Source organism: Amblyraja radiata, chromosome 15 (genome assembly GCF_010909765.2).
Source record: "Amblyraja radiata isolate CabotCenter1 chromosome 15, sAmbRad1.1.pri, whole genome shotgun sequence".
Taxonomy (NCBI): Eukaryota; Metazoa; Chordata; class Chondrichthyes; order Rajiformes; family Rajidae; genus Amblyraja; species Amblyraja radiata.
This window is the reverse complement of record NC_045970.1, coordinates 31,247,968-31,272,107: the sequence shown is the minus strand read 5'-3', so window position 1 is coordinate 31,272,107 and position 24,140 is coordinate 31,247,968. Positions and strand designations below refer to the sequence as shown.

Below are 24,140 nucleotides of genomic sequence, written 5' to 3'. Positions count from 1 at the left end.
AAGGATTAGCCGTGAGTCAACTACCAGCCCACCAGCCGTGAGTGAGTGAGTTGCCAGCACAACAGGCTTGATTGACTGAGACGCCAGCCCAAGAATCCATTTGGCGCACAATTTGCATACTAGCCCTCTGGAAACCAGTCCCTTCAGCCCACAACACCCATACTAGCGCTCCAGAAATGGGGGGCGTGGGTGCATTGGCTTGTAATGGCCTCCCCCCAACTGGCCACCAATATTAGAATTGGTGGGGAGGTGGAATATTGCGTTGGATGACCAGCCCTCCTGTGTGATGCTGGGACCCAACGGGTCCCACTTAGTCTATTGTATTTATAAAACCCTAACATTAGTTTTGCATTTGTTCTGCCTTCAGTCAGCTTCAGATTTAACCATTGCAAAACAAAGAAAAATTTAATTAGTTCAACATCTTTATGGGTATGTCCTAGACCCCACACTTTCTGTAATCTTTATCTGGCGAGTTAGAGTTTACAAAATGCATTTTTTTGGTGTTGCATGGATGGAGTAGTTTAGTTTTGTTTAACGATACAGCACGGAAACAGGCCCTTCGGCCCGCCCGGTCCGTGCCGACCAGCGATCCCCGCACATTAACACTATCCTACACCCACTAGGGACAATTTTTAAGTTTACCAAGCCAATTAACCTACAAACCTGTACATCTTTGGAATGTGGGAGGAAACCGAAGATCTCGGAGAAAATCCACACAGGTCGCAGGGAGAACATACAAATTCCGTACAGACAGCACCCGTAATCGGGATCTAACCCGGGTCTCCGACGCTGCATTCACTGTAAGCAACTCTACTGCTGCGCCACTGTTTCATTTCAGCAATTAAACTGAAATGTCACCACACTCGTATTAAACATTTGCTGTACTGTGTGCCTTCTAGGGCAGCCTGAAATGTCACATTTAGTCATTATAAAAGTTGATCGTTACTCAATATTCTGAGAAAAAGGTGATTGCAACAAAATGGAGAACTCGTTAATTAATATACATATTTTGTGCTTCATCGGGCATCAATGTTATATCTTGCACTAAATGCTGTACCCTTTATCCTTTATCCGAGCTCTGCGGATGGGTTTATTTGTATTCACGTATGGTCTTTTCTTTGACTGGATAGCAAGCAAACAAAAGCTTTTCACTGTACCTTGGTGCATGTGACGATAGTAAACTAAACTAGACTTTGATTTTTGAAAGATTCTTGATTAGTACGGGTGTCAGGGGTTATGGGGAGAAGGTAGGAGAATGGGGTTGAGAGGGAAAGATAGATCAGCCATGATTGAATGGTGGAGTAGACTTGATGGGCCAAATGGCCTAATTCTGTTCCTAGAATCTGTGAACTAAACTTGTGCTACTTTTTGCAGCTTCGTGGGACTATTTGACTTGCTGTCACCATTGTTTACTGGTGGAACAAACAGCAGTGGACATCAGGTGACAGATGCTAAGGTCCCACCACTGAACACCATCATAGCCTTTTAGACAATAGACAATAGGTGCAGGAGAAGACCATTCGGCCCTTCGAGCCAGCACCACCATTCACTTTGATCAAGGCTGATCATCCACAATCAGTACCCCATTCCTGCCTTCTACCCATATCCCTTGACTTTGCTATCTTTAAGAGCTCTATCTAAGTCTCTCTTGAAAGCATCCAGAGAATTGGCCTCCACTGCCTTCTGAGAATTCCACAGATTCACAACTCTCTGGGTGAAAACGTTTTTCCTCATCTCCGTTTCTAAATGACCCCTTATTCTTAAACTGTGGCCCCTGGTTTTGGACTCCCCCAACATCGGGAACATGTTTCCTGCCTCTAGCGTGTCCAATTTCTTAATAATCTTACATGTTTCAATAAGATCTCCTCTCATCCTTCTAAATTCCAGTCACTCCATTCTTTCAACATATGACAGTCCCGCCATCCTGGGAATTAACGTCGTGAACCTACGCTGCACTCCCTCAATAGCAAGAATGTCCTTCCACAAATTTGGAGACCAAAACTGCACACAATACTCCAGGTGTGGTCTCACTAGGGCCCTGTACAACTGTAGAAGGACGTCTTTGCTCCAAAACTCAACTCCTCTTGTTATGAAGGCCAACATGCCATTTGCTTTCTTCACTGCCTGCTGTACCTGCATGCTTACTTTCAGTGACTGAAGAATAAGGACACCCAGATCACGTTGTACTTCCCCTTTTCATAACATGATACCAGTCAGATAATAATCTGCCTTCCTGTTCTTGCCAACAAAATGGATAACCTCACATTTATCCACATTATATTGCATCTGCCATGCATCTGCCCACTCACCCAAGACTACCTCCTAGTGGTTCCTTTATCTTGAGTCCACTTATCAAATCTGGTTCATTACACAACACTAAATCCAGAATTGCCTTCTCCCTGGTAGGCTCCAGTATTGCCTTCTCCCTGGTAAGCTAGAGTGCCTCCCGCTGCTGTAAGAATCCATCTCGGAGGCACTCCATAAACTCCCTTTCTTGGGGTCCAGTACCAACCTGATTTTCCCAGTCTACCTGCATGTTGCAATCTCCCATAATCACTGTAGTATTACCTTTGCGACATGCCAATTTTAACTCTTGATTCAACTTGCACCCTGTATCCAGGCTACTGTTTGGGGGCCTGTAGATAACTCCCATTAGGGTCTTTTTACCCGTACAATTCCTCAGTTCTATTCATACTCGGGACGACAGATGGCACAATGGGCTAAGTGTTCGGCTGGCAACCGGAAGGTAGCCGGTTCGAATCCCGCTTGGAGTGCATACTGTCGTTGTGTCCTTGGGCAAGACACTTCACCCACCTTTGCCTGTGTGTGAATGTGTGTGAATGTGTGTGAGTGATTGGTGGTGGTCGGAGGGGCCGTAGGCGCAGATTGGCAGCCACGCTTCCGTCAGTCTGCCCCAGGGCAGCTGTGGCTACAGAAGTAGCTTACCACCACCGAGTGTGACTGAGGAGTGAATGAATAATGCGATGTAAAGCGCCTTGAGTATTAGAAAGGCGCTATACAAATCCCATCCATTATTATTATTATTATTATACTGATTCCACATCTCCTGATTCTATGTCACTCCTCGTAAGGGACTGAATTTCATTCCTTACCAATAGAGTTACCACACCCCTTTTGCCCACCCGTCTGTTTTTTCGCTAGGACGTATACCCCTGAATATTCAGTTCCCAACCCTGGCCCTCTTGCAGCCATGTCTCTGTAATTCCCACAACATCATAGTTGCCAATTTCTAACTGAGCCTCAAACTCATGCACTTTATTTCTTATACTTCGCGCATTCATATTCAACATTTAACTTTGGTATTCACCTCCCCTCTCACACTATTGGCCCTGACCTTACTCTCTTATCCCCTCTCAAACTTTCCTTCCCATTAATTTGGGTTTGGTCCCCCTCCCCCCCCCCCCCCCCACCCACACTATTTAGTGTAAACCCACACGTGTAGCACTAGCAAACCTGCCTGCCAGATTGTTGGTCTCCCTCCAGTTAAGGTGTAACCTGTCCTTTTTGTACAGGTCACCCCTACTCCAGAAGAGATCCCAGTGGTCTATAAATCTAAATCTCTGCTTCCTGCACCAGCCCTCCAGTCACACATTCAGATCCCCTATCTCCACGTTCCTGCCCTCACCAGCAAGAGGCACAGGAAGCAATCCAGAGATAACCACCCTAGAAGTCCTGCTTTTGAGTCTCTTCTTAATGCCCCTGTCCCACTTAGGAAACCTGAACGGAAACCTCTGGAGACTTTCCGCCCCACCCAAGGTTTCCGTGCGGTTCCCGGAGGTTGCAGGTGGTTGCCGGAGGTTGCAGGTAGTGGAAGCAGGTAGGGAGACTGACAAAAACCTCCGGGAACTGCACGGAAACCTTGGGTGGGGCGCAAAGTCTCCAGAGGTTTCCGTTCAGGTCTCCTAAGTGGGACAGGGACATTACTCTCTAAATTCACGTTGCAGAACCTCCTTCCTCTTCTTCCCAACGTCGTTTGTGCCCACGTGCACAACTACTTCCGGCTGTTGACAGTTCTAGATGGTTGCCCACCACTTTGCAGAGTGTAAATTTGCAAATAGGGTCTGTAGAAGGATGCAAGGGTCCTTGTCACGGTTTATCCCAAACAGCTCCGTAATAGAGGACTGGTCCCATTCGGAGACGAATGTCAAATGCTGCAGGAAGGTCATCAACTCGATGAAAGACGCTCTTTGGTCTGCCCGAACCTTGTTGACCTTGCAGCAGAGCGAGATGCCCATCAGGGAATGTTGCCAACTGGCCCACTCCAGACTGCAGGAGTACATGCTGAGGGACGCATTGAAGCTTGGTGCAGCCAATGCCAAAGCTCCGTGGGGGAGGACCACAGTCTAGGGTCCTTCCATGCTGCACATTGGGGTGAAAGATGTGGTGGAGAAGCCCCTCAAACAAGGGATATCACCCCATGATCAGAGGGCCACATGAGTGGTAAGGGTTTAAGAAGGAACTGCAGATGCTGGAAAATCGAAGGTACACAAAAAAGCTGGAGAAACTCAGCGGGTGCAGCAGCATCTATGGAGCGAAGGAAATGGGCAACGTTTCGGGCCCAGTCTGAAGAAGGGTTTTGGCCCGAAACGTTGCCTATTTCCTTCGCTCCATAGATGCTGCTGCACCCGCTGAGTTTCTCCTGCTTTTGAGTGGTAAGGGTGTTGGGTATAATTATAATTCTGTGAACAGTGCAAAATATGACTTTAATTAATGTACAGTGTCCTCCATAATGTTTGGGAAAGATCCATCATTTATTTATTATTAGCTTTGAAAAATTGCTTTAGCGGTATGTTAGGGATCATTGTCTTGCTGTAGAATGAACCGTCAGCCAATGAGTTTTGAAGCATTTGTTCGAACTTGAGCAGATAGGATGTGTCTATACACTTCAGGATTCATTATGCTATTACCATCAGCAGTTGTATCATCACTGAAGATAAGTGAGACAGTACATGCCCAGGCCATAACATCCCCACCACCGTGTTTCACAGATGAGGTGGTATGCTTTGGATTTTGGGTATTTCCTTCTCTCCTCCATACTTTGCTCTTGCCATCACTCTGATATAAGCCATCCGATTTTTGTGGCTAACCAGTGGTTTGCATTTTGCAGTGTAGCCTCTGTATTTCTGTTCATGAAGTCTTCTGTGGACAGTGGTCATTGACAAATCAACACCTGACTCCTGAAGAGTGTTTCTGATCTGTCGGACAGGTGTTTGGGGATTTTTCTTTATTATAGAGAGAATTCTTCTGTCATCAGCTGTGGATGTCTTCCCTGGCCTGCCAGTCCATTTGCGATTAGTAGGCTCACCAGTGCTCTCTTTCTCAATGAGGTTCCAAACAGTTGATATTGGTAAGCCAAAGGTTTGGCTAATGTCCCAAACATTATGGTGCCGTGAAATGGGGTGACTATGTATAAACACAGCTGTAATTTCTACATGGTGAAATCAAAATGTATAAAAATGGCCTTTAATAAAATCTGACAATGTGCACTAACCACATGTGATATTTTTCTTTTCCAAATCTCAAATTGTGGAGTACATAGACAAATAAATAAATGATAGGTCTTTGTCCCAAATATTATTGAAGGCACTGTATGTATGGCCGCTGAGAATGTTGGAGGAGTTTTGCACATTTCTTGTTTTGAATCTATTTTTATTCTGAATAAAGTTTATTTTGGTTAAATAAAAATAATGTTTAAGAAGTTTGTGATGATTAGAGATATTGAAAGCTATTCTTGTGTGTTTGCTAAAGAAAATAATAAATGTATATCGAGCATCCTTAAATGCTATAAATACAACACAAGAACAGGCCCTTCAGTCCATAGTGTATGTGCTGAACTTGATGCCGTTAAACCAATCTCCACTGCCTGCACACGATCCATATTCCTCCATTCCCTGCATATCCATGTCCCTATCTAAAAGCCTCTTAAAAGACACCATTGTACCTGCCTCTACCCCTAACTTGGCATGTTGTTCCAGGTACTTACCACTATCTGTGTAGAAAAAAAATTGCTCCGCACATGGATAGGACAGGTTTAGAGGGATTTGGGCCAAACATTGGCAAATGGCACTAGGGTAGATGGGGCATATTGGTTGATGTGGCAAATTAGGCCGAAGGGTCTGTTTCCACGCTGCATGACTCTATGGTATCTCCTTTAAACTTTGTCCCCTCACCATAAATCTATGCCCTCAAGACTTTGACATTTCAACCCTGGGAAAAAGATTCTGAATCAATCCCTTGTAATTTTACAAACTGTACGCCTGTCCGGTTTATATACTGCTGTCGGGATTTTCACTAATTTCCACCATGTATGGTCTAACCCTGCACCAAATAGCCACTCCACTGCAATTGGTACAAATAGGGGAGGCACGGTGGAAAAATCTGAAAATTGGCATTTGGCACAACCTGATGGGGAGATGTTCCGATCCATCAAGCAGATGCAATATCTTTCCATTGGCAGCTCATATTGGAGAATGGAAGGTTATAAGCATAAAGCCTATCACCAGTAACAATGGAGAACATAAATACCGCAACAGAAGGGATTAGCAGGGTGTGTCCCAACAACAAAGATCACCGAGATGATAATGTGCCATTAGCTTGTGGCAGATTCTTGGGTTTGTTCCTTTCAGTCAATTATGCTTTATTATATGAACTAATTAGAAACAAAACATGCTGATGTAATCTCGAGAAATTTTGACCCACATTAATATATTATGAAGTACAGCCCAGATAATTGCTTGATGTATTGTTCCTGACAATGTTACAAATGAGAAGGTATAAAGAACCTTGAGATAGTCAAGGAACATTTAGAGGCTTTAGCGGTTGTAATGGAATCTGTCCTTGGGTTTGTTTAATTTGGGGCAATTCTCCAACCAAATGCCAAATGCAATGTTTCAATTAACTAACAAAACATTGCCTGTGATTTTTCAAGGATAGCCATCAAGATCAGTGTTTAACCTGAATTAAACAGAACAGAACAGTACAGTAGTGGGAAATGCAGCGACCTAGGTTTGATTCTGACATTCGGTGCTGTATACTCTTCCTGGGATCCAGTTTCCTCCCATATCGCAAGGATATATCCTACCAGTGTGTGTAGCTGGTAGGAGAATCAGGGCATTGTCAATGGGCTCAAGTGGGGGAATGAGATTGATGAGACTGCTTTGTAAGCTAGCTAGACCTGATGGGCAAAATGGTGAAAAAAGAAGTGTTTCCCATACACCAACCTATGTAAAACTATATGAATAATATAAAATATTGTATATCTTAGTTTATAAAAGTTTAAAAAAAAACCATTTCATTTATATCACCATTGAAAGAGTTGTTTACACATTCATCCCACTTCTTTGTGTTAGTCACCCTGCATAATAGTATCAGCACCTTCTGAACTACCCCAAACGTCTTTCTCAATTACCTCCATGTAATTTCAGAGGTAGCAGAATACATTGATGCTACTATTACTTTATATTAGTATAGTCTGGTTTAGTTTAGAGGTACAGCATGGAAACAGGCCTTTTGGCCAACTGAGTCCACGATGACCATTAATCACCATTTGCATGAATTCTATGTTATTCTGCTTTCTCGTCCACTGTACACACTAGGAGCAATTTACGGAGGCCAATTAACCTACAAACTCGCACATCTTTGGAATGTGGGAGAAAACAGAAGCACCCGCAGGAAACCCACGCAGTCACAGGGAGAACATGCATAATATTTATATTGTTCTGGGTAAGTAAATGAAGCCATATGTGCACCCTCATTCTGTCATGTAGCCCTGGTATCTGATCCTTCGCCAGACAGAATGTGATTGTTGAACTTGGGGGTTAATCCATCCAATCCATTTAATACATCCTTACAAGAATGCAGGTCTCAGTATGCAGGGCATTACATCAACTTTTGGAAATCACTTTAGCCATGAACAAAAGGCAGAAATGCTGGCAAGAAGCCCTAACCATAAACCTGGCGTCGTCTCAAAGATCCAGGAAAGAAATAAGCTATCACAGAAATAATATGCTATGAGTTGCCATTCATCAAAATGCTTTCCACATCAAAAATGAATCTTACTTTCGTGAATATCTCTTTATATTTCTTTCTACATTAATTGAGAATAATTTGTTCCAGTTATTGGGTTGAGAATGGATTTGCTTGCGGTGAAAGAGTTCACTCTCTTTGCCTTTCACCTCCTCTGGGGTACAATGGTGCGACAGCAGTTAGGTTACCGACAAGTAATCCAGATCCGAGACTAAAATAAAATCATAAACCCCAGTTCAAAAACGATCATGACAACTACAACGACATATTTCAATTAATAATCTGGAATTCAATAAGAAATCACATTCATAATGTTGACCTCAGAACGATGGCTTGTCATAAAAATCCATTTGGTTCACTGACCTTCATCAGGAGAGGAAATCTTCCTTACTTAGTCTGACGCCAGGCTAACAATGTTGTAGACTATGACAAGCTCTCTGAAAGCTTGACTATGACAAGCCACCTAGCACAAGGGCAATGAGGAATGGCAATAAATGCTGGCTTTTGCCCTTGGGGTCAGATACTGAAAATGAATATTAGCGTTGAAAGCAGAAATACAGGATGCATCCGTGAAGAGAGAAACAAAGTTAACTTTCTGAGTTTCATTGGATAGATGTTCTTTGCCCTGAAACATGAACTCTATATCTTTTCTAAACTGAAGCTCCCTTCATTTTTAGTGTTAATAGTTCAAGTATTTGCATGCTTTTGGTTTTGACCCCACCGTTATCTGACAACTTGTAACCCAAGTAAAGTTGAAACTATATTTAGAGGAGGTTAACCAATTGCAAGTTTGAGACTGACATATTTCAAGATAGAAGAGTCACATTAACCTCCAACCCAAATAACTACTGCTGACGATGCCATAATGGCTACCGTATCATTCTGATTTTCCTTAAGTTGCCTCCAGTGAAGGGAATGCAGAGTTCGTATGCTAACCAGTTCCTATACAAGGGCAGCACAGTGGTGCAGCGGTAGAGTTGCTACCTTACAGCGCCAGAGATCCAGGTTCGATCCTGACCATGTATGCTGTCTCTATGAAGTCTGTAAGTTCTCCCTGTGACCTCGTAGGTTTTCTCCGGGTGCTCTGGTTTCCTCCCACACTCCAAAGAGGTACAGGTTTGGAGGTTAGTTGGCTTTGGTAAAATTGTAAATTATCCCTAGTAGGATAGTGCTAGTGTATGAGGATCACTGGTCGGTGTTGACTCGGTTGGTCGAAGGGCCTGTTTCTGTGCTGAATCTCTAATGTCTAAAGACAAATCTAACATTTTTAAAAAGCTAACATTTTGGAATTGGCAGAATGATATCAAAAGATACCATTTCTTTGATGGAAACTGGCTTTAGGTTCATGGGCACAGATAGGCAAGGAGTAAGTTGGTCTGCTATTTTCTGTACAGGCAGCCTTGAAGATCTGCTTTGTATAAAATTATTGAATTGCCACTGAGGTTCAGGTGCCTCTGAGCCAATACCCCATCTTCAGAGAAATGTTTATTAGCAGAAGGAAGCTATTTGGCCCATCGTAGCTATGCCTGCATTTTTGAGTTTTCAATCTGCCACATTCCCCTGCTCTTCTCCCGTAACTCTGCAGATTCTCTCTCAGCTACCCCCCCCCCCCCCCCCCCCCCCCCAATTCCATTTCATTGGCTCAGCTTAATATTTTTATGAGCATTTTTAATTTCATTCAAGTCATACCTCACAGAAACAAGCCATTTGGCCCAATTCGTCCACGCCAATCAAGAAGCCGCTCCTCAACTGGTCCCATTTGTCCACATTTGATCCATATCCCTCTAAATCTTTCCCATCCATGTACCTGTTAAAAATATTTTCAGTTTTGTTTCCGTACCTGCCTCAACTACTTTCACTGGCAGTTTGTTCCATATACCCACCACCTGCTGTGTGAAAAGGTTGTCCCTCAAGTTTCTATTAAATCTTTCCCCTCTCACCTTAAAGTCATCTGGGTCTTGATTGCACTACCCGGGGTCACGTAAAAGTGTTTCCTCACATAATGGTGCAACCTCCCGGTGATTGACAATTACTTTGGACCTTTTTAAGGAATGGATGCAGATGGCAACTTCATCTGCTCTTTCATTCAAGTGTTTGTGCGTTGTTGGTGAGCCAGTTAGATTACCCTGCAGCGCTTTAAGGAGCAGTACACGCCAGCTGCAGAAGAAGGGTTGCTGCCACACCTCAACTGGCACTGACTGGTAATTATTGGGATTGGCATAACAGTACAGAGCGTCTGTACAGGATGCCTGAGTGGAGGAGGGGAGGGGAATGGTGGAGACGTCCTGTGGGTCACAGGAAGATCGTGTGGCGGTGAGTCACAAACTGCAGGGAACTGCAAACAACTTTGGAAGGAATATAAAACAAAAGCTCATTGCCACAGTGGCTTTAAATGCCAATGTCATAAGGTCATAAGTGATAGGAGCAGAATTGGGCCATTCGGCTCATCAAATCTACTCCGCCAATCGATCATGGCTGATCTATCTCTCCCTCCTAACCCCATTCTCCTGCCTTCTCCCCACAACCTCATATTGTAGCCTTTTCCCTGCCCTAAAGCTGCAATTTGTTATTGCGGGAAGTGACGCATATCTTAGAATAAAGGGGAGGTCATTTAAGACTGAGGTGAAAAAAAACTTTTTCACCCAGAGAGTTGTGAATTTATGGAATTCCCTGCCACAGAGGGCAGTGGAGGTCAAGTCACTGGATGGATTTAAGAGAGTAATGCCCCTGTCCCACTTAGGAAACCTGAACGGAAACCTCTGGAGACTTTGCGCCCCCCCCCCCCCCCCCCCAAGGTTTCCGTGCGGTTCCCGGAGGTTGCAGGTGGTTGCCGGAGGTTGCAGGTAGTGGAAGCAGGCAGGGAGACTGACAAAAACCTCCGGTAACCTCCAGGAACCGCATGGAAACCTTGGGTGGGGCACAAAGTCTCCAGAGGTTTCCGTTCTGGTTTCCTAAGTGGGACAGGGGCATTAGATAGAGCTCTAGGGGCTAGTGTAGTCGAGGGATATGGGGAGAAGGCAGGCACGGGTTATTGATAGGGGACGATCAGCCATGGTCACAATGAATGGCGGTGCTGGCTCGAAGGACCGAATGGCCTCCTCCTGCACCTATTTTCTATGTTTCTATATCAAAAAAGGATGTCTTCAGCAAAGCACCGACATCCTGGACAGAATGGATATGGAGAGGATGTTTCCACTAATGAGTGAGTCTGGGCCCAGAGGCCACAGCCTCAGAATAAAAGGACCGGCTTTTAGAAAGGAAATGAGGGGGAATTTCTTTAGTCAGAGGATGGTGAATATGTGGAATTCATTGCCACAGAAGGCAGTGGAGGCCGTCAATGGATATTTTTAAGGTGTTGACTGACTGACTTGATTAGTATGGGTGTCAGGGGTTGAGGGGAGAATGCAGGAGAACAGGTTTGAGAGGGAAAGATGCTCGTATAACTTATGAACTTATGAGTTTGCATATTCTCCCTGTTACTTTGTGGATTTCCTCTGCGTGCTCTGGTTTCCTCCCACATCCCAAGCATCTTACAAACTGTTCAGCTGAGAGCCTTTTTTTCTTATTTTAAAGAGTCAACTTTATTAGAATATAAAATATATACAAAACAAAAACTATGCAAAATCTCCTTGTACATTCTCAGTGTCTATAGATTTAATAGTGTCATACGCAGTAGTATTCGCACCTATCCTTAAGGAAAACACTCTTACCATGTGATGATGATGATACATTACTGTCACATGTACCAATGTACGTATTCACAGTGAAAATCTTTGTTATGCATACAATCCAGTTAAATCATGCTATAGTTAAGCACAACCATAGATAAGTTTCTGGCACCAATAAACGTTTAAACTTCTCAAGAGTGCCTTATAGTAGCCTTAAAGGCCTGTTGTCCTGCCGTCACTGACCGTCTCCTCCGACCGCCGCCATCTTGAAAGCGGCCACCGCCATTAAAGCCCTCCTCACCGGTTCCCGGTCTATGGGGTCGTGTAGGAGGAGAGCCACGGACACCTCCAGGTGAGTTCCCGGTTCCGCGGAGGGATTTACACAGAGGGCGCAGAGCAGTGTTGAGGGAGTCTGGAAAGTTTAATTGTCATACAGTATATACCGAAAAAGGAACAATCAAATTCTGTCTTGCAGCAGCACGATCGGTCTGTAAACACAAAACTCATAGGAAACACAATAAACAAAAGAAGGTGCAATAAATGAAAAGAAAATAGTATTGGTGGAAAACCAAAGTATTGGTGCAAAACAGACTGGATATGGGAGGCAGTGAAAGTGCCTCAGTGGTGAAGTGGGCCATTGGTGGCCCTGCAGCAGCTTGGGGCTTGGCTGGACCGGGCGCTGCTCCATGAGGCCTAATGTGTGGACTGCAGCAGCACGGAGTGGTGGAGGAGCGGTGGAGCAGCAGTGGAGGACACCAACGGCCATGCTTGGTCAGGCTGACCCAGCAATGTTGCCAGGACAACGTGCCTTCAAGGCCATGTTAAGAATTCTAACCTCATAATAACTGGGACTTGGCAATGGCACCAAATCTGGCGACTCTATATACTGACTCGGTGTACTACTACTATACACGTACTGTATCTGAGAGGCTTATGTAAGATGTACCTATGTGCTTATGTATGGTGATACTTGTACTGAACTGTATACAAAAATGAATGTCACTGTACTCAGTACATGTGACAATAAAGTACCATTGAAGCATTGAACCATTGAATTGAACCATTTTCCTTTATCCATGTAGTCTTCTGTATCGGTGGGACAGCAAGGGTTTTCCCACGTTTCTCAGCCAACATTCCTTCTTCCTCAGACACTGCCCACAAGAAGCTGGTTAACTTGTTCTCTGTTGCATGTCTGATACTGTAGGTGGAGAATTATTGTCCCTACTGCATGCAGAACAGTATTCATTGTGCTCCAATACAGGGTCATAGAGTTATACAGTCCAGAAATAGCCCCTCAGGCACAACTCGTCCATGCCGACCAAGATCACCATCTAAGATAGTCCCATTTGACCCATATCTCCCTTAACCTTTCCTATCCGTGTATCAGTCCAAATGTCTTCTAAATGCTGTTACCTAGAAAATAGGTGCAGGAGTAGGCCATTCGGCCCTTCGAGCCAGCACCGCCATTCAATGTGATCATCCACAATCAGTACCCCGTTTCTGCCTTCTCCCCATATCCCTTGATTCCATTAGCACTAAGAGCTCTAACTAACTCTCTTTTGAATGCATCCAGTGAATCAGCCTCCACTGCCCTCTGTGGCAGAGAATTCCACAAATTCACAACTCTCTGGGTGAAAACGTTTTTCCAGATCTCAGTTCTAAATGGCCTACCCCCTATTCTTAAACTGTGGCGCCTGGTTCTGGACTCCCCCAATATCGGGAACATGTTTCCTGCATCTAGCTTGTCCAATCTCTTAATAATTTTATATGCTTCTGTAAGATCCCCTCTCATTCTAAATTCCAGTGAATTCAAGCCCAATCGTTCCATTCTTTCATCATATGGCAGTCCCGCCATCCCGGGGATTAACCTTGTGAACCTACGCTGCACTCCCTCAACAGCAAGAATGTCCTTCCTCAAATTACGAGACCAAAACTTTACACAATACTCCAGGTGTGGCCTCACCAGGGCCCTGTACGACTGCAGAAGTACTTGCTCCTGTACTCAAATCCTCATGTTATGAAGGCCAACATGCCATTAGCTTTCTTCACTGCCTGCTGTATCTGCATGCTTACTTTCAGTGACTGATGTACAAAGACACCCAGATCTTGTTGCACTTCCCCTCTTCCTAATCTGACGTCATTCAGATAATAATCTGCCTTCTTGTTCTTGCCACCAAAGTGGATAACATTTATCCACATTATACTGCATCTGCCATGCAACTGCCCACTCACCCAACCTATCCAATTCACCCTGCATCCTCATAGCATCCTCTTCACAATTCACGCTGCCACCCACCTTTATGTCATCTGCAAATTTGCTAATGTTACTTTTAATTCCTTCATCTAAATGGTAAATAGCTGTAGTCCCAGCACCGAGCCATGCAGCACCCCACTAGTCATTGCCTGCCATTCTGAAAGGGACCTGTTAATTCCAACTCTTTGTTTTCTGTCTGTTAACCAATTTTCTATCCATGTCAATTCCCTACCCCCAATACTATGTGCTCTAATTATGCCTACTAATCTCCAGGCTTTCTGAAAGTCCAGATACACTACATCCACTGGCTCTCCGTTTATCCATTTTCTTTTTCACATCCTCAAAAAATTCCAGAAGATTAGTCAAGCAAGATTTCCCCTTCATAAATCCATGCTGACTTGGACTGATCTTGTTACTGCTTTCCAAATGCGCCGCTATTACATATTTAATAATTGACTGCAGCATCTTCCCCACCGCCGATGGCAGGCTAACTGGTCTATAATTCCCTGTTTTCTCTCTCCCTCCTTTTTTTAAAAGTGGGATAATATTAGCTATCCTCCAATCCACAGGAACTGATCCAGAATCTATAAAACATTGGAAAATTATCACCAACCTGTTATTGTACCTGCATCAACCATTTCCTTTGTATGCTCTGCATGAAAAGTTGCTTGTCAGGCTCCAATTGAATCTTTCCCTCCAACCATAAACTTATGCCTTCTAGTTCTTGACTCCCCAATCTTGAGAAACGAACTGTGTACATTCACCATATCTATGCCCCTCCTGAATTTATACTCGTTTACAGGGTCACACTCAGTCTCCCATACTCCAAAGAAAAAAGTCCAAGCCAACCTAATCTCAATGATTCAATTATACTTTGTTTTGCATACAACCCAGTAAAATCATACAGCAGCCCTCACCTAGACAGTACACAAGTGTCGCCATCTTTTGGTGCCGACAAAGTTACAAAAGCTCACCAAAAGTTACAAAAGTTCATTCTCGCCACCCCCTGCCCACGGCCAGGTCCCTCCCCCCCTCCCCCTATAACTCTGTACCTTGAGTACTGGTAGCATTATCGTGAATCCTTTCTGCATTCTTTCCAGCTTAGTAGCATCTTTCCCATAGTACGTGTGATCCTGACAGAAGACAAGACTGGAAATGCAGCCTCGCCAATGTCTTGTGCAAATGCAACCTAACATCCCAACTTCTACACTCAATGTCCTTGCTGATGAATCAGGCACACTTTGAAATATCTTGAACAAAGATAGCAGGCTACAAGTACAAGGGCTGACATTCATAACACCCAAATTAATGTTATCTGCACTTCCCTAATTGTTTTTATTTCTTTTTTTTTGCTTTTTGCTGAATAGTCTTAAACATAAAGCAGCTTACATCGGTAAAATGCTAACAAACACCTTGCACAGCACTTTCTGTTATTATAACTTTAAATGGATTGACATTTGTAACAGAAGACACAAACCCCCAAAAAGCTGAAATAGCGTGTTATGTGTCATGTCATTAAACTAATTACCACTCACAAAGTCTTAGACCTTTGCGTGCAGAAGCTACCATTGCCTAAGGGTGGAAACAGAGGAATTCATCGTCAACTAGATACAACACATTTACGACAGGGCGTGTGCTGGCAAACAATATTTGAACTTGACATACACTATTCCTGCAAAAGAAACAATAAACAATAATCAAGCAAGGTGTTTAATTAGTCTCATTTTTCAAATCAAAGACGTTCGGTTGTGCCTATGCCTTTGTCTTTTTGCATAGTGAGAATTAATTATAAATGCCTGCATAGACTTAATAATTTCTTGCTGCTGATGTACAGCTTGTAGAAACAAAACATTCCTGAAAATGGTATCCAGTGATCAGCATTCTCAGATTATATACAAATTCCCAGATATTTGTTCCAACATAGAATTGTCCCAGTGTTTAAGAAGGGACTGCAGATGCTGGAAAATCGAAGGTAGACAAAAGTGCTGGAGAAACTCAGCGGGTGCAGCAGCATCTATGGAGCGAAGGAAATAGGCAACATTTCGGGCCGAAACGTTGCCTATTTCCTTCGCTCCATAGATGCTGCTGCACCCGCTGAGTTTCTCCAGCACTTTTGTCTACCATAGAATTGTCCCATCTGGATAAATTAATCATCAATCATAGAAACAACCTTGTCTTTTCCAGCATGCACAGAGCTGGGATGTGATACGTGACAAAAATTGCTAGACATTATTTAAATAAAATCTCCAAAATATATGTACTGTGATCAGTAATATCATGAATCTTTTCCCTTGGATGCACTCAAAATCAGGTTATCCACCGTTTCTGTTTTGTAGACTGCCCTAATTAACATTACGATTCCACCTCTTTTTAAATTATGCTGCCAAGTTCAAGATGATGCATTTTCCAACATTACTATTCAGAACTGTCAACTTATGGCTATGTTTTCGGGCATATTAAACTACCAGTTCAAACAGGCTTCAAAGGAGGCTTAATTCTTCTTTAAAGTTATTACAATCGCTAGTTAGTATGTTCATAGCATAAGGCATATCCTGTCCACAGTAGGTCAGACTCTACACCAAATGGTCTAATTTCATAAATAATTTATCTGATTATTTAAGATTATTTTCTCAAATATATTTTCCCCGTAACCTTTAGACTATTAAACACTACATCATCCAAATAAGCTCCAAACTATTTTACTATATATATAGTTTGGATAATAAAACATAATATTATTTGAACATTATATATATATATATGTATATGTATATGTATATGTATATGTATATATATATATATGTGTGTGTGTATATACACACATAATACACATACCTGTGTGTGTGTATTGTACATTATGTTCCTTTTGCAGAAATAGTGTATGTCAGGTATGTGTATATACACACACACACACACGCATATATATACTGATTTGTTTTAGTTTATTATAGACTTTACAGATTACTATGTTACTTATCTGTTGTGCTGTTGCAAGGAAGAATGTCAATGTTCCGTTTTGGGACATAAGATAATAAACTACTATTGACTTGATAAAACACATGTAAATGGAAATGAAATAAAGTCACAATTAGGTAATACTGCATTCAACTGTATCTTGCTCAATGAGTTGCTATTTTCTATCCTTGGCCCATCATTCATTCAAATCAGCCAGCCAGATCTTTAATGTATTTTGTCAGTTTGTTACCAGATGGGAAATGAAGGACATGTCTGCAATGGGGAGGGGTGGATTTGGGGATATAAGTCATAAGCATTTACCATGGTTGGAGTACATTTTATGTAAGCAGATTATGGAGCAGATCCATCAAAGGTCCCAGGAGAATGCAATCCCATAATCCTCAACTGCCTTTAATGGTGGAAGCAGCGTGCAATTTTTAAACATTGACAATTAGAATTCTAGTGACTGACTTCCTTTTATGAAATGCTGGTTAATCTTCTGATTCAAGGTTAGTGCTGTGTATGTAGCCTTTAGTCTGATAACCTATAATCATTCTGTACCCAAAGACAGCATGAAATGATTCCTCACTCAAAATAGTCTCAAACTGTTTTACAAGTTATGCTTGCAACAATATTTCTTCTTGTATGAATAAAATTCACTCAAGCAAAGTTATTATATACAATATCATTGACAGAATACTTTATAAATATTATATCAGCATTATGTATGGGGATACATGGGTTAATGATTAATTGCATTATTAAATGAAACTATTAATTAAGTATCCAGCAGTCGGGCTCAAAATGATTGCAATCAGTTTCCAAATTCTCACGGCAAGAAATGATTAAAGAAAACACACAATTTTAGTTTTGCTCTCAAGACCATGTATCACCTTTAGCACAATAGTTCCTGTGATATAAAAAGCAAAGATAATTTTAGAAAATCAAGAACTGCAGATGCTGGTAATCTAAAACAAAGGCAGGAAGTGCTGAAAATCCTCTTTGGGTCCGGTGCAGAGAATCAAGGTTAACATTTTATATATTCAGATTATGGACAGCAGAGTGGCACCGATAGTTGAACTGTTGTCTCACACATCTGACGACTCAAATTCAATCCCACACTTCAGTTCTGTCTGCATGGTGTGTAAAGGTTTTATCTGTGACTGCGTGGGTTTCCTCTGGGTTCTCTGGCTTCCTGCCACATCCCAAAGTCATGCAGTTTTTATAGGTTAATTGGAAACTGTAAATGACCCCAAGACTGTAGTAAGTGGTAGTACCGGGGAGGCGTTGATAGGAATGTGGGTGGAATAAAATCGGATTAGTGCAGGATTAGTATATGTAGATGTTTGATGATTGGTGTGGACTCAAAATGCCTGTTTCTCTGCGGTTTCTTTTAATATGAAGGAAGGGTGGAGAATCGAAAGGGCACATATGTGATAAGGTGGAGACTAAGATTAGTCCAGGCTACACAATATCAACTTGTTACTGGATGAATGAAAGATTTTTAAAGAATTTGTTTTAAATCAAAGGAACATACTGGAAGTGTGGGAGGCCAAACAGCAGTTTCTGAAAATGTGAAGCCAAAGAGAATACTAGAAATAATCAGCAGATCAGGCAAGGACTGTAAAGAGAGATAATGGAGGCAAGGTGAATGGCTTGACTTCAGGAATGGTAAGCAACATGCTGGGGGAATTGCTGGATCCGAGTTCCACCAGAAGTTTGTATTTCATCAGCCTCTGATGTCCAGGGAAAGCAATCCAATTTTGGCATTTATAGCTAATACCCTCAATGGGAGTGTAGGAGTGTAAAGTCAGAGAAATCAGAGAGGGAGTGGATGGAGAATAAAGTGGCAGGCAAGTGACAGCAAAGCTGTCACTCCATCTGCACGTATAGTACTTTCTCCAACACTAGATTGGAAGCAGAGCGTGGTTTTACTGGTCCTAATCCATATTCATTTGGGAGGTTTTTATTACAATAATTTTCATCAATTTATGCCATAAACGTGGAAGGACGTTTGGTCCATGGATGGTGGGTAGGGACGAAATAAGATGGTAGGTGTTGCATCTCCTGCATTTGCAGGAGAAAGATCGCTGATAAAGGGGAGTATTAGGGAAGGATGGTGGAAGCACTTGCATTCACAAAAGATGCAGGGGTCTGTGGGGATGAAATTATTATTATGTCTACTGTCTGAGATGGAGGTAGAAAAGTCAAGAAAGGCTTGTTAAAAATCAGATGAAATCACATGAAAGTGAAGGCAGGATGGAAATTAACAACAAAAGTAATTAAAGTAACAAAGAAAATTTTAACCTGTTTGTGACTCACAAAGATGCAGTTTTTCTAACCAGGGGTTGAAAACAAGCCAGGTTGTTCACAGGTTAATTCAAATCAATTCTAAGCAGCCTTCAAATGTAAAATATACAAGAACGGATCATTAATTAAAAGCCAGCAGTATTAAAAACTCATACATTTTTAAATGGTATTATCAAAGATAATTAGCTCTTGTGAGAACATTATCCTTGAATTTTCAGAACTTGTGGAACCACCCGTCAGGGCGAAAGAGAAGGGCAACATTATGAGCACATTTGCTGTGGTACTAACATAATAGGGAATCTTTGAAATGGATTTTATGTACTCTAATATTTAGTTTAGTTTAGAGATACAGTGAAATAGCTCTTTCAGTCCTCCGAATCTGCGCCAACCAGCGATCCCCGTGCACTAGCACTATCCTAGGCACCAGGGATAATTTTTATAATTAGGGAAAGCCAATTAACCTACAACCCTGGATGTCTTTCGAATGGGGGAGGAAACCGGAGCACCCGGGGAAAACCCACATTGTCATGTGGAGAATATGCAAACTCCATACAGACAGCGCCCCTAGTCAGGATTGAACGGGATTAACTGGAACAAAGTAAAGGGCCTGTCCCACTTGGCCATCATTTGCGCCTCATTTACGCGTCATATGTAAAATAGGTCGACGTGCCGTTACGCGCGAAGTTGCACGCAAATCACGCGTCATCATGCCGTCTGGTGCGCGTGACGTCATTAGAATACCTTGCGGTGCGCGGCGACGCATGGTTACGCACGGTGACGTAACCATGCGTCACCACGTGATACACGTGAGACGTCGGGATGCCAGGGTGCGATGCCAATGCGTCAGCGTGCGTACCCAATGCGTCGGCGTGCGTACGCGAGACGTCACGCAGGTGGCGCACGAGGATTTCGTGCAGCATGAAATCCTGGAGCGCCGCGCGATACCGCGCACAACTCCACAGTCCTCCACGCCTCTCCATGCGCCCGTCCCGCGCTACCCACACACTACCCGTGCATCACAACGCGACTACCACATTTTTGGAGGTCGCGTAAATGGCGCGCAAATGACGGCCAAGTGGGACAGGCCCTTCAGTGTTTAAATTATGCAAATTCTTAAACTGTACACAAAGGAACTTTGTCTACACAGTCAAATAAGTCAAAATGCATCAAATTCAAATATTTAGGGAGAAGGGAGCATTTTGCTGCTGATTGAGTTATCTCAGACAATAGACTCCCAATGATTATTAAGGTAGATCTTGCTTATGGAAAAAGAACAAAGGTAGACAAGAGTGAACATTCTCAACTGGATCGGTTTTACATGGCGGAGATATGGTTTGGCGATAGTGGGCGGCATGATGGCGCAGGGATAGAGTTGCTACCTTACAGCGCCAGTCCAGGGTTCAATCCTGAATATGGATGCTGTCTGTATGGAGTTTGTATGTTCTCCCCGTGACTACATGGGTTTTCCCCAGCTGCTCCGGTTTTCTCCCATACTCCAAACACGTACGTGTTTGTAGGTTAATTGGCTTTGGTAAAGATTGTAAATTGTAAAAGAAAGACTGGATAGACTCGGATTGTACTCGCTAGAATTTAGGAGATTGAGGGGGGGTCTTATAGAAACTTACAAAATTCTTAAGGGATTGGACAGGCTAGATGCAGGAAGATTGTTCCCGATGTTGGGGAAGTCCAGGACAAGGGGTCACAGCTTAAGGATAGAGGGGAAATCCTTTAGAACCGAGATGAGAAAAACATTTTTCACGCAAAGAGTGGTGAATCTCTGGAACTCTCTGCCACAGAAGGTAGTTGAGGCCAGTTCATTGGCTATATTTAAGAGGGAGTTAGATGTGGCCCTTGTGGCTAGAGGGATCAGGGGGTATGGAGAGAAGGCAGGTACGGGATACCCGAGTTGGATGATCAGCCATGATCATATTGAATGGCGGTGCTGGCTCGAAGGGCTGAATAGCCTACTCCTGCACCTATATCTATGTTTCTATGTCCCCACCCCAATGTGTGGAATAGTGCTAGTGTACGGGGATTTCTGGTCAGCGCAGACTCAGCGGGCCGAAAGGCCTATTTCCACACCATATCACCAAGCTAAGCTAAACTAAACTAGTGCATTGGAAACTGCCTCATTGTCAGAACATGAGATGTTCAAGAGGAGATAGTGAAAAGCAAATTTATTCTCACAGAGCAAGAATGGTGGGATTCGACTCTGAAATCTGGAGCCCTTGCCAACCACTAAATGCTGAGAAACATATGGACAGAGTTATATTAGATACACTGGTTTGCTCCCGCATCTCAAAGGTACGTGGGTAGGTTAATTGGCTGCTATAAATTACCGCAGTGTAGGTAAGCCGCAAAATAATCAAAGGATAGTTGATATGCACGTGAGAGGGAATAAGCTGCAGCGGTACAGGGAAGATAAGAAAAAGGAGGTACAGGATGGATGGACACAAAGTGCTGGAGAGAGTCCATGGGTCAAGTGGCATCTCTACATAACATAGATAGCCGACGTTTCAGGTTGGGACCCTTCTTCAGATTGAATGTTAGACTTCTTGAATTTGAAGAAAGGTATCAATCAGAAATGTCACCTCTCCTTGTTCTCCAGATATGCTGCCTGACCCGCTGAGTTACTCCAACACTTTGTGTCTTTTTTTGTAAAACAGCATCTGCAGTTCCTTGTTTTTACAAAGCAAGTCATCAAGTGGCGGAAACCAAACTAATAGATTTAAGTACAGTGGTTGGCATGAACATACAATACGATACAATACGATATGATAGAATTTTATTTATCCCAGGAGGGAAATTGATCTGCCAACAATCATAAAACACAAGATATATGAAACATGAAATTATGGTGGTAGATTGTAGGGGGATGATCATGAACATGGTAGGTAGAATGGCCTGTTTCCATGCTGAATGACCCCCATTACTCTGTGACACTTATGAAATGTCAAACAAAAAAGAGGTTGCAAAATAGTGGAAGAGTTAAACATTTCCAAAGTGAGCTAGAGGTTCCAGATTTCTCTGTATTACACAGCCTTTCTTGTCAAACTGTATAAAGGACTGGAATAGATTAATATTTGGAAATTAAATGGTTAGAAAATATTGTAATTTGCATACGATTCAAATCCTGAGATAAATGACAAATAAAATAATGTAACTTCACAGTTAGATTGAACTATTAAAGAATGATGATTAATAAATGTGCAAATGCATACATACTGTAGATAAGAAGACAGGTAATCATTGATCTATATTGCCAGTATGGGATAAATGTGTTCAGTACAACAATGCAACCCTTTTAACAACTGCACTCTGTGAAAGGTCAACTCCCCTGAGCACTACCTGGTTATAATTAAGGTTTGTTTCTTAACCTTAAAACTGCTGTTTGTAACCAAAATAACAAGAAGGTTATTTGATAACTTGATGCTGAACTTGTGTAAGTGAGTGTGAGAGCTTATACATAGATAGTAAAGAGAATACAAAAGACAACATTTATATCATCTCAAAAGAGATTCGGGAGATTGATAATCCAAACAGAAGATGGGAAAACTGCTTTGTGGCAGCAAAGGTTAGAGTTATCACGGGCATAAAAGCAATTTTGTGAATCAGTTTTCTAAGATACGACTGGCAATAACAGATCCAGATATAAACTAGCTGTCAAATGTAGTCATCCCATTGGGTTCCTTCTGTGTTCATCATTGGGTTCATCACTGTGCATGAAATGTAGAAACAAGGAGCTGCAGATGCTGGTTAATGCACAAAAAGACACAAATTGCTGGAGTAACTCAGTGGGTCAGGAAGTGTCTCTGAGAACGTGAATAGGTGACATTTCAGGTCAAGACCCTTCTTCAGACTGATTGTAGAGGGATGATCGAAAAAAGTTTGGCTGCTCTAAAGCAAGTAAAATGGGATAAGATATAATTTTTCAGTTCCATCTTTTGTTTCATATCACGTTACAAGTTATGAGGTGACAGGGGAAGAATCCAGGTTTGTTCAGGAAGCAAGAGCAAGTAATTGTCGGAAAAGTTTAAAGGCAGTGACAAGAACTGACAGGTTATTGTTGCTGTGTGTTCTGTAACATAGGCAAAGATCTCCAACGGTACACAAAATTGCTGGGGAAACTCAGCGGGTGCAGCAGCATCTATGGAGCGAAGGAAATAGGCGACGTTTCGGGCCGAAACCCTTCTTCAGACCCCCAACGTTCTGGACTGGCAAATGAGGAAACATTCCAATCACAGTTCAATCCCAACATCTCCCACAGTTCAATCCCACCATCTCCCACAATTCAACCCGACCATCTCCGACAGTCCATTCCCCACCGAGATAAAATAAAATATAAAATGCCCAAAGCAGCTTTTGGAAATGGTTGCTTTTGCATACTTCATCCAAATGTCTGGACATCATCTCATCTCCCTCTCAGTCTGATATAACATTTAAAGAAAAACCCTGCTGGAACATTGGGATAACCTATAATTATCAGAGCTTTCAATATAAAGGTGAGTAAATGGATCTCAAAATAATGTTATACATTGGCAGATAGGTTTGATCTTCAGTCTAATTTGGTTTAAGTGACCTTTCGAAATGACATTTCATTTATCAGAAAGAGTATATTTAATTTTCATTAGAATGAAAAATGTTAATCATGTCACAGTTTGCCCTATTCACACTGAATACTAAATATTATAACTGGTAAGACATTCAGTGGATGCAGATATTTATTTAGCGATTCTTATAAATCAGTGTTAATACAGAAATGATTAAGAATGGAAGACTTGAATTGCTTTAGTTTTCTGAGGTATAGTGATTTCTTAATTATTAATTAAGAGTCAATTACATCAGTCGTTCTTCATAGGAAAGATATATACAGCTAATGCCTCAAAATCAAAGATTTTTTGTTGAAG

The 24,140-nt window shown here is 42.4% G+C and overlaps 1 long non-coding RNA gene across 1 annotated transcript; it reads right to left on the bottom strand.

Annotated features, from left to right (window-relative positions):
- Positions 1 to 22,001: 22,001 nt before the first annotated feature.
- Positions 22,002 to 23,871, bottom strand: LOC116981162. The gene is made up of 2 exons (XR_004414179.1): positions 23,433 to 23,871; positions 22,002 to 23,330 (listed from the first exon to the last, which is right to left on the bottom strand). It is a non-coding gene; the product is annotated as an uncharacterized LOC116981162 (long non-coding RNA).
- Positions 23,872 to 24,140: the final 269 nt, after the last annotated feature.